Source organism: Dendrobates tinctorius, unplaced genomic scaffold (genome assembly GCF_039654945.1).
Source record: "Dendrobates tinctorius isolate UK_male_01 unplaced genomic scaffold, ASM3965494v1 ptg000182l, whole genome shotgun sequence".
Taxonomy (NCBI): Eukaryota; Metazoa; Chordata; class Amphibia; order Anura; family Dendrobatidae; genus Dendrobates; species Dendrobates tinctorius.
Window position 1 is genome coordinate 2,676,637 of NW_027361849.1, and position 12,397 is coordinate 2,689,033.

The 12,397-nt window shown below is 48.3% G+C and overlaps 1 protein-coding gene across 1 annotated transcript in view; it reads left to right on the top strand.

Annotated features, from left to right (window-relative positions):
- Positions 1-12,397, top strand: part of ZNF148 (zinc finger protein 148) — a 46,445-nt gene that overhangs the window by 14,697 nt on the left and 19,351 nt on the right. The gene's annotated exons all lie outside the window — the stretch shown is intronic.

Consider the following 12,397-nt stretch of genomic DNA (forward strand, 5'->3'; position numbering starts at 1 on the left):
AACACAGAGCCGTGAAAATAAAAAGTCTTTTTTATTTACACAAAAGTGATTTTTTTAAACCCAATTTTTAGACCCCCAAAGTTGGTAAATAGTGGAAACCCCTCAATTCTTGCTCCAACCCTAACCCCAACACACCCCTAACCTTAATCCCAACCCTAATCCTAATTCTAACCCAACCCCAACCCTACCCTAACCCTATCCCTAACCCTAATGGAAAAAATTCGTTATTTCGTTATGTTGGCCTAAATAAGGGGGTGATAAACGGGGGGGGTTATGTACTATTTTGTTTATTTTGATCACGATGATAGTTTATCATCATGATCATAAATGAATGAATGGAATCTGCCAGCCGGAGCCAGCAGATTCCCGGCGGGCGCACTGCGCATGCGCCCGCCATTTTCCCCGGATCCAAGATGGCGGCGCCCACCGGAGGACGTCAGCGGGACACAGGACCACCGGGAGGGGATAGAGGACCACGGGGAGGGGATCGGAGACCCTCTTTCTCTCTCCTCTGATGTGCGATCACATCGGAGGAAAGAGAAATTAAATGTAAAATCGCGGCTTTTTTTTTTTTTGCGGTCGCCGTTATAGGGTTAATAACGGCGATCACAAAAGCGAGGTTGGTAAAAACCGACCGATTCATGTTCTCTGGGGTCTTGGCTACCCCCCGGCAGCCGAGACCCTGGAGAAAATCCGACACTGGGGGGCGCTATTCACTTTCTCCACAGCGCCGTGAATTAACGGCGCTGTGGTTTAAGTACCCTTAATTACCGCCGTTAAAAGGCGTATCAGCAGTCGTTAAGGGGTTAATGAGGGTAAATGTAGCAAAACAACATAAAAAAAAATGTGTAAGTCTGGTATGATTGTAATTGTATTGACCTGAGGAATAAAGCCATCATATCCCTTATTTCACTCTGTGAATGTCATATAAAAAGAAAAACAATTTTTGAACCATTATTCATTTGTTCTTTGCCTGAAAAAAAAACAGAATTAGGCTATGTTCACATGTCGCGTTTTTGCCACTCAGGTTTGCAATGAAAAACGCCGCATTTTACTGTCCCAGCAAAGTGAATGAGATTTCTGCAATCATGTGTGCTGTTTATTTTTCCTTACAGATTTGAAGCAGTTTCATATCTGGAGAATTTGGGCATTTTTGTTGCATTTTCCATCGATTTTAATATAGTAACATAGTTAGCAAGGCTGAAAAAAGCCATTTGTTCATCCTATATTCCGTCAGAATAAATCCCCAGATCTACGTCCTTCTAAAGCAGGGGTCCCCAACCTTTTTTGCACCAGGGACCGGCTTCAAGCAAGACCATTCTTCCATGGCCCGGCAGGGTGGGGATGGAGGTGTGTCAGGGGCGGGGCTTTGGTCATAAGGGGGCGGGGCTATTGACAGGGTTCTAGTTTAGTAGTTGGTGCATACTTATTTTATTATAACATTAATATATATGGCTCCGCTCCCTCCCTTGTATATATGGCTCCGCTCCCACCCTTGTATACATGGCTCCGCTCCCTCCCTTGTATACATGGCTCCACTCCCACCCTTGTATACATGGCTCCGCTCCCTCCCTTGTATATATGGCTCCGCTCCCATCCGTGTATGCATGGCTCCGCTCCCATCCGTGTATGCATGGCTCCGCTCCCACCCTTGTATGCATGGCTCCGCTCCCACCCTTGTATACATAGCTCCGCTCCCACCCTTGTATGCATGGCTCCGCTCCCTCCCTTGTATATATGGCTCCGCTCCCTCCCTTGTATATATGGCTCCGCTCCCACCCTTGTATGCATGGCTCCGCTCCCTCCCTTGTATATATGGCTCCGCTCCCTCCCTTGTATATATGGCTCCGCTCCCACCCTTGTATGCATGGCTCCGCTCCCACCCTTGTATGCATGGCTCCGCTCCCACCCTTGTATGCATGGCTCCGCTCCCACCCTTGTATGCATGGCTCCGCTCCCACCCTTGTATGCATGGCTCCGCTCCCACCCTTGTATGCATGGCTCCGCTCCCACCCTTGTATGCATGGCTCCGCTCCCTCCCTTGTATATATGGCTCCGCTCCCACCCTTGTATACATGGCTCCGCTCCCATCCTGTATACATTGCTCTGCTCCCTCCCTTGTATACATGGCTCCGCTCCCACCCTTGTATGCATGGCTCCGCTCCCTCCCTTGTATATATGGCTCCGCTCCCACCCTTGTATGCATGGCTCCGCTCCCTCCCTTGTATACATGGCTCCGCTCCCATTCTGTATACATTGCTCTGCTCCCTCCCTTGTATGCATGGCTCCGCTCCCACCCTTGTATCCACTCCCACCCTTGTATGCATGGCTCCGCTCCCACCCTTGTATGCATGGCTCCGCTCCCTCCCTTGTATACATGGCTCCGCTCCCACCCTTGTATGCATGGCTCCGCTCCCTCCCTTGTATATATGGCTCCGCTCCCACCCTTGTATATATGGCTCCGCTCCCTCCCTTGTATATATGGCTCCGCTCCCACCCTTGTATATATGGCTCCGCTCCCACCCTTGTATACATGGCTCCGCTCCCACCCTTGTATGCATGGCTCCGCTCCCTCCCTTGTATACATGGCTCCGCTCCCACCCTTGTATACATGGCTCCGCTCCCATCCTGTATACATGGCTCTGCTCCCACCCTTGTATACATGGCTCTGCTCCCACCCTTGTATGCATGGCTCCGCTCCCTCCCTTGTATACATGGCTCTGCTCCCACCCTTGTATACATGGCTCTGCTCCCACCCTTGTATACATGGCTCCGCTCCCACCCTTGTATATATGGCTCTGCTCCCACCCTTGTATACATGGCTCTGCTCCCACCCTTGTATGCATGGCTCCGCTCCCTCCCTTGTATACATGGCTCCGCTCCCACCCTTGTATACATGGCTCCGCTCCCATCCTGTATACATGGCTCTGCTCCCACCCTTGTATACATGGCTCTGCTCCCACCCTTGTATACATGGCTCTGCTCCCACCCTTGTATACATGGCTCTGCTCCCACCCTTGTATACATGGCTCTGCTCCCACCCTTGTATACATGGCTCTGCTCCCACCCTTGTATACATGGCTCTGCTCCCACCCTTGTATACATGGCTCTGCTCCCTCCCTTGTATACATGGCTCTGCTCCCACCCTTGTATACATGGCTCTGCTCCCACCCTTGTATACATGGCTCTGCTCCCACCCTTGTATACATGGCTCTGCTCCCACCCTTGTATACATGGCTCTGCTCCCACCCTTGTATACATGGCTCTGCTCCCACCCTTGTATACATGGCTCTGCTCCCACCCTTGTATACATGGCTCTGCTCCCACCCTTGTATACATGGCTCTGCTCCCACCCTTGTATACATGGCTCTGCTCCCACCCTTGTATACATGGCTCTGCTCCCACCCTTGTATACATGGCTCTGCTCCCACCCTTGTATACATGGCTCTGCTCCCACCCTTGTATACATGGCTCTGCTCCCACCCTTGTATACATGGCTCTGCTCCCACCCTTGTATACATGGCTCTGCTCCCACCCTTGTATACATGGCTCTGCTCCCACCCTTGTATACATGGCTCTGCTCCCACCCTTGTATACATGGCTCTGCTCCCACCCTTGTATACATGGCTCTGCTCCCACCCTTGTATACATGGCTCTGCTCCCACCCTTGTATACATGGCTCTGCTCCCACCCTTGTATACATGGCTCTGCTCCCACCCTTGTATACATGGCTCTGCTCCCACCCTTGTATACATGGCTCTGCTCCCACCCTTGTATACATGGCTCTGCTCCCACCCTTGTATACATGGCTCTGCTCCCACCCTTGTATACATGGCTCTGCTCCCACCCTTGTATACATGGCTCTGCTCCCACCCTTGTATACATGGCTCTGCTCCCACCCTTGTATACATGGCTCCGCTCCCACCCTTGTATACATGGCTCCGCTCCCACCCTTGTATACATGGCTCCGCTCCCACCCTTGTATACATGGCTCCGCTCCCACCCTTGTATACATGGCTCCGCTCCCACCCTTGTATACATGGCTCCGCTCCCACCCTTGTATACATGGCTCCGCTCCCACCCTTGTATATATGGCTCTGCTCCCACCCTTGTATACATGGCTCCGCTCCCACCCTTGTATACATGGCTCTGCTCCCACCCTTGTATACATGGCTCCGCTCCCACCCTTGTATACATGGCTCCGCTCCCACCCTTGTATATATGGCTCCGCTCCCACCCTTGTATACATGGCTCTGCGCCCTCCCTTGTATATATCGCTCCGCTCCCACCCGTGTATGCATGGCTGGGCTCCCCTGTCCTCCCCCATCATACTTACCCTCACGTCGCTGAACTTCCCTGCATCTCGCGGCACGTCAGCTTCTTCCTGTGCGGAGCGGTCACGTGGTACCGCTCATTTAAGGTCATGAATATGGACGCCACGCCTATGGGAGAGGAGTGGCGTCCATATTCATGACCTTAAATGAGCGGTACCACTTGACCGCTCAGCGCTGGATGAAGCCGCCGCGCTGACAGGGATGCAGGCCGGGTGAGTATACATATGGAAGCTACAGCCGCCGACTCCCCTTGTGTCCGCGGACCGGCAAGAGCACTGCAACGGCCCGGTCCTGGGCCGCGGACCGGTGGTTGGGGACGCCTGTTCTAAAGAACCTAATCACTGTCAGATACAATATTGTTACGCTCCAGGAAGACATCCAGGCCTCTCCTGAACCCCTCGGCTGAGTTCGCCATCACCACCTCCTCAGGCAGGGAATTACAGATTCTCACTGCCCTAACAGTAAAGAATCCTCTTCTATGTTGGTGGAGAAACCTTCTCTCCTCCAGACGCAGAGAATGCCCCCTTGTGACCGTCACCTTCCTTGGTATAAACAGATCCTTGGAGAGATATTTGTATATTCTGTAGTGCTGTAGATAAGCCCCTGATGTAACCTGAAAGATAAGAAAAAGAGTTAGATTATACTCACCCCGGCGTCCGGTCCGGCGCCTCCCATCTTCATATGATGCCGTCCCCTTCTTTCCTTCCTGTCGTGGCTCCTGCGCAGGCGCACTGCTCTGCCCTATTGAGGGCAGAGCAGAGTCCTGCAGTGCGCAGGCGCCGGGAGAGGTCCGGCACCTGCGCACTGCAGTATTCTGCCCTCAACAGGGCAGAGCAGTGCGCCAGAGCCACGACAGGAAGGAAAGAGATGACGTCATCACTACAAGATGGGAGGCGCCAGACCGCAACACCCATTGGACCAAGACCGGACCGCCCCCTGGTGGGTATAATCTAACTCCTTTTTCTTCTCTTTCAGGTTACATCGGGGGTTTATCTACAGCATTACAGAATGCTGTAGATAAGCCCCTGATGTCGGTGCCGGCAGGTCATATTCGAAAAAAGGGGTGACAGATTCCCTTTAATGCACCCCATGATCTTGTTTGCCTTGGCAGCCGCTGCCTGGCAATGGCTACTCCAGGTAAGTTTATCAGTAACTAGGATCCCCAAGTCGTTCTCCAGGTCAGATTTACCCAGTGGTTTCCCGTTCAGTGTGTAATGGTGATATTGATTCCTTCTTCCCATGTGTATAACCTTACATTTATCATTGTTAAACCCCCATCTGCCACCTTTCGGCCCAAGTTCCCAACTTATCCAGATCCATCTGTAGCAGAATACTATCTTCTCTTGTATTGACGGCTTTACATAGTTTTGTATCATCTGCAAATATCGATATTTTCCTGTGTAAACCTTCTACCAGATCATTAATAAATATGTTGAAGAGAAGAGGTCCCAACACCGACCCCTGCGGTCCGCACTGGTCACAGTGACCCAGTTAGAGAACATCCCATTTATAACCCCCCCTCTGCTCTCTATCACTCAGCAAGTTACTTACCCGTTAGGCCTCTTTCACACTTCCGTTTTTTACAATCAGTCAAAATCCGCCAGGTTTTGAAAAAAACGGATCCGCAATTTTTTTTTGCGGATCCGTTTTTTTCCCCATTGACTTTCATTATTGGCGGATATTGACGGATTGCCGTCCGTTGCATCCGTTTTTGTGCGATCCGCCATAAATTCTGTCTGGGTGCTGGACAAAAAAAAATTCCCTCTCTCTCTCCTCTCTCTCTCTCTCCTCTCTCTCTCTCCTTCCCGGCCAGCGGTTCCTTTAAATTTCCTCATTTTGCGGATCCGTCAAAAAACGGATCCTGTGGCATCCGTTCACATCAGTTAAGAACGGATCCGCTTGTCCGCCTTTTTGGCGGATTTTAACTGACACAAAAAACTGAAGTGTGAAAGAGGCCTTACACACATTTTCCCCCAGACCCGGCATTCTCATTTTGTGCACCAACCTCTTGTGTGGCGCGGTATCAAACGCTTTGGAAAAATCAAGATATAGCACATCCAATGACTCACCTTGGTCCAGTCTATAGCTTACCTCTTCATAAAAGCTGATTAGATTGGTGTGACAGGAGCGACTCCTCATAAACCCATGCTGATATGGCGTTACACAGTTATTCTCAGTGAGATAATTCAGAATAACATCCCTCAGAAACCCTTCACATATCTCACCAGCAATAGAGGTTAGACTTACTGGCCTATAATTTCCAGGTCACTGTTACAGCCTTTTTGAATATTGGTACCACATTTGCTTTGCGCCAGTCCTGTGGAACAGACCCCGTCGCTATAGAGTCCCTAAATATAAGAACTAATGGCTTGTCTATTCCATTACTTAGTTCTCTTAGTACTCGTGGGTGTATGCCATCCGGACCCGGAGAGTTATCTATTGTAATCTTATGTAGCCGGTTTCGCCCCTCTTCTTGGGTTAGATTGGTGACCCTTAATATCGGGTTTTCTTTGTCTCTCGGCATTTCATTTTCCATCGTGAATACCGTGGAGAAGAAGGTGGGTAATATATTCGCTTTTTCCTCGTCATCTACAACCATTCTTTCCTCACAATTCTTTAAGGTTCCTACACTGTCACTTATGATTCTCTTACTATTGATATAGGTGAAGAACAGCTTGGGATTAGTGTTACTCTCCTTTGTGCTCCTCTGTCTCCTTTTTGGCAGCTTTAATTAGTTTTTAGATAAAGTATCTTTCTCCCTATAGTTGTTAGATCCTCAGCGGGGCCGTCCTGCTTTAGTAGTGTAAATGCTTTCTTGTTACTGGTAATCGCCCTCTTACTTCTTTGTTTAACCACATTGGGTTTTTCCTATTTCTGGTCCTTTTATTCCCACAAGGTATAAACCGCTTACAGCGCCTCTTTAGGATGTTCTTACACATTTCCCATTTATTACCTGTATTCTTATTTCTGAGGACATTGTCCCAGTCACCAGATTAAGGGCATCTCTAAGCTGGTGAAACTTTGCCTTCCTAAAGTTCGGTGTTTTTGAGACTCCCTGACAAGTCCCCCTAGCGAAACACAAGTGACACTGTACAATATTGTGGTCGCTGTTTCCTGGATGCCGACGACCTGCAGATCTGTTATTCTGTCCGGTCTGTTAGGTTAGTATTAGGTGTAAAGTGCTTCTCCTCTGGTCGGATTCTGCACCAGTTGTGAGAGAGAATTATTCTTGGTTACTAGCAGAAACCTGTCGTCTTTATGGGTTTCGCAGGTCTCTGTTTCCCAGTTAATATCCGGGTAAAGTCCCCCATAACAAGGACCTCATTATGGGTTGCAGCTTCATCTGTCTGCCTTAGTAGTAGACTTTCCATGATTTCTGTTATATTTGGGGGTTTGTAACAGACATTTGGGGGTTTGTAACAGACCCTGTCACATACTCACTTTCTCAGCACATGACTTGGTGTTGCGTCTGCAAGGGTTAATCTGTCTCCTCTCACTCAGTCCAGCATTCACCCTCTGTCCTATGCTGCAGTGGGAGTATAAATCACACCTGGACACAGACCACGCACCCCGCTCATACACGCTGCCACCACTCACCGAACACACGGGCGATGAGTCCTGGAAATGTTACTACTACTGTCTCCCAATCTCCAGAATCACACACTCTAAGGCTATGGATTCTTTAGAGCATACAAGGTTCAATCTAAGTTTTAAGCTTTAATATAAAAGGTACAGTGCTTACAATAAAAGGATATAAAAATGGAAATAAAAAGTGACTTACAAATGTGCTAAAACAGTGATAAAATAAAAGGGAGAAAACTTACAGAAATATCGAACTTTGCATTCTGGTATTCTGTCCCTGAGGGAGGGAGAAATATGAAATGGCTCACATCAGCCTACTGCCCCTCACTGAACAGCTTTCTATGTGTCAAGGCCTAATTTATAGATTTACTCTGGAGATCAGATTTCTAGACCAGCCTCTCATGTTAATATTCTAATTCTTGGTTTGTGACTGGATCATGGCGACTACCAATAAATGCATTATTTTCCTCTGAACAGTATTTTTGTGATCTTTCTCATAGATAGATAGTGTCAGGCTTTAATTGGCACCTCTCTTTAAAAGAGTCAGAAGGTGTGAAATGTTTCCACTTTGTGTGTTCTCAGCAAGGCCCCCTGGAAAGACTGGAGACCGGAGACGGCCTTTCTCAGGATAACATATGTCGGGACCCTTGTGAAGAGCTGAAGTCTAAGGGCTGATGTTAATTACTGCTGGTCATACATCCATAAATATACATATTTCACTACAGACCCCAATGAGAATTTTGTTACTATTTTTCCCTCCATGTATTTCGACCCATATGGACTCGACATCCTCATTCCCTTCGCTAATATCCTTCCTTAAAGTGGACTTTAGACAAGACTTTACATAGAGACAAACCCCTGCTCCTCCCCGATTTTTATGATCCTTCCTAAACAGACTGTAGCCCTGTAAGGTAACTGCCGCAGCCCAGTCATAGCTTTCCTCTCACCATGTCTCGGTTATTCCCACTATGTCAGTTACCTGTAGATATTTCTGCTTCTAGTTCTTCCATCTTGTTTGTCAGGCTTCTGCCGTTTGCGAGCATGCAGTTTAGAGGATTTTGTTTTGTTCCAATCTCCTTCCTGTGGATTGTTTTAGAAATGTTCTTACCTCCCTTCGGAGTATGTTGTCTTGGGTCTTCTTTGCCGCACCTCATATCCCTTCATCAGTATATTTTCTGGCTTCATGTTCGAGTCTAATGTTTTTCCTCCCATCCCCTCTTCTTCTAGTTTAACGCCCTCCTGATGAGTGTAGCGAGTCTTCTGGCGAATGTGTGTTTCCCAGGTTTGTTGAGATGTAGTCCGTCTCTGACGAAGAGTCCATCGTACAGGTAATTCACATTGTGGTCCAGGAATCCGAATCCTTGTTGTCTGCACCATCATCTAAAGGGCCTGTCACACTAAGCAATATCGCTAGCAATATCGCTATAACGTCACTGGTTTTTGTGATGTTATAGCGATATTGCTATGTCTGATACTTACCTCCGACCGCTCCCCCGCTGGTTATCGCTGATCGCGCGAGAACGTCCTGGACCGTTTCTCGTCGTCAGCTTCCTGCGGCGCCGACGAGCGACGCGTGGACGCGGGCGGGAGGACGTCAGGATCGCCTCGTCTGACAGGTAAGTTGCAACCCCCGACCCCTGTGATGTCGCTGGTGAGATCTGCCTGTGTGGCAGCTCACTAGCGACCACTTAGCGTTGCACCAGCGATCCTGACCGCGTCATATCGCTGGTCGAGATCGCTGGTGCATCGCTAAGTTTGACAGCACCTTTAGGCTAGTTTCACACTAGCGTTACCGGGCACAGCGCACGGCCGCCACTAAGCTCCGCCCCCGGCTGCGCCCCCTCCGGTCAGCTCCTCTGATCGCATGACGCTATTTAGCGTTGGGTATGCTGGTCGTGCGCTGGTACGCTTTTGCCGGCGCTTGCGCCCCATTTTTGTGCGCTCAGCGCAGCGCCAAAGGGGCGCAAGTGCCGGCAAAAGTGTACCAGCGCACGACCAGCATACCCAACGCTAAATATAGGGTACGCTAATCGCATGCAGGGTCATGCGATCAGAGAAGGAGCTGACCGGAGGAGGCGCGGCCAGGGGAGGGGCTTAGCGGCGGCCCTGCGCTGCACCTCAGTATGCTAGTGTGAAAGTAGCCTTAGCCAGTTCGTGTCAAGGATCCTGTTCCATCTCCTGGTGCCATGCCCGTCTACTGGAAGGATAGAAGAAAACACTACCTATGCAGCCAGTTCCTTTACTTTCTTCCACAACTCTTCAAAGTCCTTGCAGATTGTCGGTAGGTCCTTCCTTGCCGTGTCATTGGTGCCAACATGTATCAGAAGAAATGGGTGGACGTCCTTGGAACTGATGAGCTTTGGTATCCTATCGGTCACATCCTTGATCTTCGCACCTGGGAGGCAGCATATTTGTCTTGCAGTTGTGTCCGGTCTGCAGATGGCTGCTTCTGTGCCTCTCAATAGTGAGTATCCCACCACTACCACTCTTCTTCATTTTTTGGCCGTACTTTTGTTTGGGAAAAACACAAAAAAAACCAGTAACAAATGCGTATTTCACTCAGCGGTTTGCCTCATAACACATTAGGATTTGCAGCAGATTTTTCTGCTGCAGATATCGACTGCGCACAGTGCTCAAGGCTATAGGAATCGGATTAGCTTTTTAATTATCTTGCGCACTTTGCTGAGCGCTTTCATCTGGGTATCAGCATATTTCACTCAGCGGGTTGCTTGATAACACATAGGATTTGCAGCAGATTTTTCTGCTGCAGATATCGAGAGTGCGCACAGAGCTCAAGACTACAGGAATCAGAATAGCTTTATCTTGTGCACTTCGCTGAGCGCTTTCATCTGGGATTCTGTTCAAATCCCCAAAAAGCTTGATTCAGGCAAAACCCCCAGCAGAACCACTCACTACAGGCACACAATTGGGATCTCTGGTCGTGGGGTCTCTGTTCCCCCTCAGTCCCCGTCATTTTAGTGCCAAAATGTGTTGTCAACTTCAGTCAAGTGCATGACTGAAAAGTCAGACACCACCGGGACGTGGGCCAAAGTGGCTCCATCCGCCTCTTTATAGTCAGTGCTTCCACCAGAGGTTTCATCTGTACTGCAGGTTTGGGGGTTGTAGATGGAAACCCCGATGTAAGTGCTCAAGCATAGAGAATAGAATAAATGTTTCTAGATATGTTCTGAAAATGAGAAAAACATGTTTTGCAACCCAGAAATGTCACCAATAAAACTTCAGCTTATCCCATGAAGACAAGACCCCTCTTAGGTCATCTGTGCAGTGGATATATAGGGAGTTTCCACATTCCTAGGAGGACAAATCACCTGGCTCCCATCCCCTACCTCCCCCAAATCCACTGAAATCTGCGCTCCCAATGCCCCACAGTGCTCGTGTCACACACATTGTGTGACATGCACATAAGGAGCTGGCTTACACCACGTGCCCATACTAGGAAGCGGCCTATCTTCATCCTGTTCATTTAGACACTGTTCACATGTTCAGGTTTTAAATACATTAGATAGGGACTGCTTCAATAGGGTTACCTTGACGTGGTGAAGCAGCTTGGTATACGTTTTTTTGCAAAAAAATGTATATCGACTAAATACCCTGTATTTGTTATCATCTTTTCATCAGCTCTTGCTGACTACTGTTATATGTTTTACTGCAGGATATTTCTGCACAATTGTCATTCTGTGCTCTCTGTGTTTGAGTCAGTGGGTGGTATGAACTGTGTCCTACCGACTTGTTCATATGTGTGCATGTCACATGTGTTTTTAATATAGTATGTACTATGCTGTACAGTATGGGGCACGCAAACACTGTATGGGGGCACAATGTATAAGCAAATATACTGGCAGATTCGCAATTTTCCCAAAAAAAAAAAAATACATTCAGTGGATGCTACAAAGTGAGAACACTTATGGGGCCAAAATGGTCACTGCAGCCGTAGATGGATTCATTGAGAGGTGTAATTTCCAATATGGGGTCACTTTTATGTTGTGTTTTTGTTTACTGTTCTAGCTCATTCCAGACTCTGGAAATGTCGCCCACAAACTATTCTAGAAGAATTTGTGCTCCAGAAGTTACAGTCTCCTGCTCAGCCCGGCCGTGCAGCGACACTGCAGCTTCCAACATAGGATAGTACCACATATAGGAGAAAACTCATAATTAACATTGGGCTCCATTTTCTCTTATTATTCCTTGTGAAAGATTTATGGCTAAATCAGTATTTTAGCAGAAAAAAAAATGCAATTTTTCATTCCACTTTGCCTTAATTCCTGTGAAGCGCTTGAAGGGTTAACAAGTTTCCTGACAGCAGTTTAGAATAATTGAGGGGGGAAGTTTTTAAAGTTCTACCATTTTTTGGGGGGGGGTTTACTATACACATCGGCCCCTCAAAGTCCTTTTAATACTGAATAGATCCAGAAAAAATAGTATCTTTAAAAAAATTGTTGCTGCTTTTTAACACTTCTAGC